This window comes from Bufo bufo, chromosome 4 (genome assembly GCF_905171765.1).
Source record: "Bufo bufo chromosome 4, aBufBuf1.1, whole genome shotgun sequence".
Taxonomy (NCBI): domain Eukaryota; kingdom Metazoa; phylum Chordata; class Amphibia; order Anura; family Bufonidae; genus Bufo; species Bufo bufo.
The window spans coordinates 46,452,797-46,457,047 of NC_053392.1; the positions used below are offsets into that span (position 1 = coordinate 46,452,797).

At 47.5% G+C, this 4,251-nt stretch overlaps 1 non-coding gene across 1 annotated transcript; it reads right to left on the reverse strand.

The window, feature by feature from the left end:
• Nucleotides 1-2,773: 2,773 nt before the first annotated feature.
• On the reverse strand, nucleotides 2,774-2,845 carry TRNAA-CGC. Its single transcript has one exon. It is a non-coding gene; the product is annotated as a tRNA-Ala (tRNA).
• Between the last annotated feature and the right edge of the window lie 1,406 nt (nucleotides 2,846-4,251).

The window sequence follows — 4,251 nt, forward strand, 5'->3', positions numbered from 1 at the left end:
CCCACTGTACACAGTTTCGTGGCATACAATGACTGATAGAAGCCATAGTTCGTGTCCATGGGTTCTCCCTGATGTGGACAGTCAGCTCGAACATGGCCAGGCTCCCGCCACCGCCAGAAGATTATTGAAGCGGGGTCCACAGGGATTACATCCCAGGAGGGTTTGGGGGGCACCAGTCTCCGGGGTGGAGAGTTACGGGATTTGACTGCCCCCTCCCAAATGAACCCCCCTGCAAGTTCCAGGTCGCCTCATAGCGCTCCACCAAGTCGACCATCTCAAGAGCATTACCTGGCCAATCCATTGCTGGAGAGGGGGTGGCAGAGCCCTCCAGAACATATCTGCTAACAACCGGTCCAGCATAGCAGTGGGGCTCAGCACGTTAGGCTGCAGCCACTTTTGCAAAAGGTTGAGCAGGTTATAATACTGGGGTCTCATGGGCTCAGCTGGGTTGAACCCCCACTGATGCACCCGCTGGGACCGGACCAGCACATTCACCCCCAGTTTTGCCAAAATCTCACCCTTTACCTTTGGGTAGTCGGCCGCTTGATCGTCCGGCAAGTCGAAAAACACCCTCTGAGACTCTGATGTCAGGAAATAAGCGACGACCTCAGCCCACTGGTCCTGGGGCAGCCTTTCCCTGGTGGCCACTTTCTCATACATCGCCAGGTAGGTTTTGATGTCATCTGAGGGTGTCATCTTAGGGATCGCTGCACGGACTGCTTTCCGGGCATCGTGGATGCTTGGGGTTGCTCCTGTTGACTGCAAAGCCATCACGTGTTGTAGCAGCAACTGGTTGGTCTCTTGCTGCTGCTTGTTAGCCTCTCGCTGGTGCAGGTTGGTGTCACCGCCCATCCTGTGAGAAGGTCTGTTAGACGTTCTTCTCTACCTCTTGCATGACGTTCTTTGTTTTGGTTTCACTTTGTCATCTCCTTTCCTTCTCCCAGCTGTCACCTATTTACACTAATTGTCTCCCTTTATATTCCCTCCCATACTGCCTCACTTTGCGGTTTATACTTCTTCCTGGATGAGTTGTTCACTGCTGGAGACTGCTACTACTGATTCCTCAGATAAGTGTTTTTCCTTTATTTGTGTTTCCTTGCTGGCTTGATTCTAGGTGACCCTGACTCCGTCCATATTAAGTGCAGGGAGCCGGTGGTCGTGTCCCCTCACTAGTATAGGGTTTTCAGGTGTCACACAGTATGAGGTACGCGGGCATGCAATTGTCTACCACAAAACCTTTGCATGGGCATAGCAGTCAGGGAGAGCTCTAGGGGTTTTATAGGGCTCACCCATATGCTCCTTAGTTTGGGATCAAGCCAGTCGGATGTTTATTTATAAGTTCCAGCTTTCTGCAACACCATCCGTGACAGTTAGTCTCTCGTTGCTGCAAATTAGTTTTCATCAGGGCCTTCACTTTGTCATGTGACACAGGTTTGAATTTAGCTGGCTTGATAACTGACATACAACCGTGCCCAAAAATGCAAACCAAAAATATTTCGGCGTTCACGCCAGCCTCACTGCGCTTGCCCGCATCCTCCACCAATTGTAGGGATTTGCTCTGGTAGGCAGGGTAAGCGGACGCAGTACAGAGGCAAGAACACGGTAATAGAGCAAAAGTTCTGTGTTTATTCACACAAAAAGCAAAAATAACACTGTGCAGAGTCCTGGTGTTGATTCACACCACATAAAGTCCACAGCACAAACATGTCACCTGGCGAACTGTTTTGCCCAGGGCAATCCACAGCCGTCCACCGCAGGCTTTAGGGCGCCTGATTTTCAGCGTGCGGCTCTCCAGCACGCTACCAACTGGTTGGAACCCAAATACCACAGTGCTTCACAGATCCACTATGAAAATGCAGGGTAATCCACAAACATCTGTGACTGCTGGCTGGGTTTTTATTCCCAGCCCAAAACCTGGCCTGGACGTGGGGAACAGCCACCCACCCTGCTCTTTGGCTGCTCCCAATAAGAATCGGCCCGGATTGGCTTTACAGCCACACTAAGTAAAACAGTGTCAGCGAGCACTAGCTGCCACTGACACACAAAATTACCGGTTCTTATCTCACTGAGGCCAGGAACCTCGGTGACACGTACCTTCCGTCAATGACGGACCCTTGCGCCTTCCTACAGTCCCTTTAGCGCGGGCTCTGGTATGTTCTTGATATAAGAATACATTGGCGAAAGTCTCATTTTAATATCAGTGTGAGGGTTTAGCCATATATTTTTAATTGCATTTATCATTGTAGTGCACCATTTTTCAGCGATTTTCGTTATTTTATAGCCACATCCGCCTTACATATGGTCCGTTGCTGGCATCCTCCATTGTATGCATTTTTTTGCTGGGGAATGCCGTTAGCAACAATTCACATGTGCAGGATTTGCTCCCCCGATTAGAAATGCGCAACAACATACAGGGTTTTGAGCATTTTCTGCTTTTAAGACCTGTTTAGGATGTTTTTGTGGTACATGTGGTCCGCTGCCGGCATCCTCCATTGTATGCATTTTTTGCTGGGGATTGCTGTTAGCAACGGATCACATGGGCAGGGTAGAAATGCACAACAGCATTTGGGGTTTTGAGCATCTTTTGCCTTTTATACCAATTTATTCTTCCATTTTGTCTGTTTGCAACATTGGTTAATTTTTGTTTTCCACTGCATGGCGGCTGTGAGGCAAACCCATTGAATCGTTTGCGCTCTGGGTCTACCATTATCAGGATTGGCAGATCTGAGTTGTGTTTAACTCTCTCATATGATTAGCTTATTTGTTTAAAACATGGAGATGCCGGGGATTGAACCCGGGGCCTCATACATGCGAAGCATGCGCTCTACCACTGAGCTACATCCCCTGGCACTGACGTCAGAGCCCCCAATGGGCAGGTGCACCAGGGCTCTCGAACGTCAGGGCGTGAGGAAGGCAGGTCCACCCACCGTACTGACAGACTCCCCTGGCTGTGGATTCCTGGATTTGGCTTTGTGACTATGGTTTTGGCATCATATTGATCTCCTGGTTCTGTCCCTTTGACGTGGTTTGGTTTTCTGGTTTGGCGTAAGACGACTCTTTTGTTGTCTCTTTGTTTGTTTATCCCTGTTTGTGTGCCATCCTTCACGTATTGCAGTATAGGGACTGTCTAGTTGTAGGGTCACTGTCTTGTGTGATCGTGCAAGTAGATAGGGATAGTGGTTCCAAGCAGTTCAGGGGTTTGAGTGTGACGGTAGCCCTTATCCTGACAACAATATCCTGACTCAGCAGAACTAAATACCAAAGTGCATCACAAAATACCTCTTACCTTCATACAAGGTGTTTTCTTGGTGTTAAAGGGTCTGTCCAGCCTTCGCTAGCTGATTGGTGGGGGTCCAGCCCCCTGCCGATCGGCTCTGTTACCCTGGAGCAACACACTACCATAAATATTGTAGTAGATTTTATGATGGTTTTTCAGTAACATCTGCCTTGTTGGGAAATACAGCACTAGATTACAGATAGTTACAGTCACCTCCAGAATTAGTGGCCCCCCTCAGGAAACTGCACAGGAAGAAAATAATATAAAATGTTCTGTAAAAGGTTCAGATAAATTCCAGACATCAATCCTCGTCTTCACTAATACCTGTGTTGACAATCGCCAGTTTCCCTGGACTACAAACAAGAAGTTAGACACATGTAATATCTATTTGCCATCCACCTACATGTATGAAACCAAAGAGCTATCAACTTGAGACAGAATATTGTAGACTGCACTGCACGCCCGAAAATACGGCATTGAGTTAGACCTGAAAGCAGCTGTGATGAGGCATCGGATTATTTGACCTAGGCCACTTTATCCATGGTGCAAATAGTGCAAATGCTTAAAATAGAGACAGTCTTCTCCTCAGCTCCACATAAAAGCACTGCCTGAGCCCCACCTCTTCAATAACTGACAAACATGGAGATTAAAAACCTGGACACCACCTGTAGCTACCAACTATGTGTGAGCCATCTGTAGCTGGCAACCCTTGCTAAGGGAACATTGGGGCTAAGTTTATGCTGGCTTATTTTAACCATTTTACCATATACAGTGGAAGGGCGGGGTGTCTGCTGTTAATAGAATAACTAAACAGTACAGATGGCCCTGCAAAAAAATAAGCCCTCCCACAGCTCCTGTAAATATAAAAATAAGTTGTGGAGGTCAGAATATGGTGATGCAAAGCAAAAATTAGTTTATTTTCACAAGAAAAAAAATAAATACAAATGTGGTATCTCTGTAATCTTACAGATCCA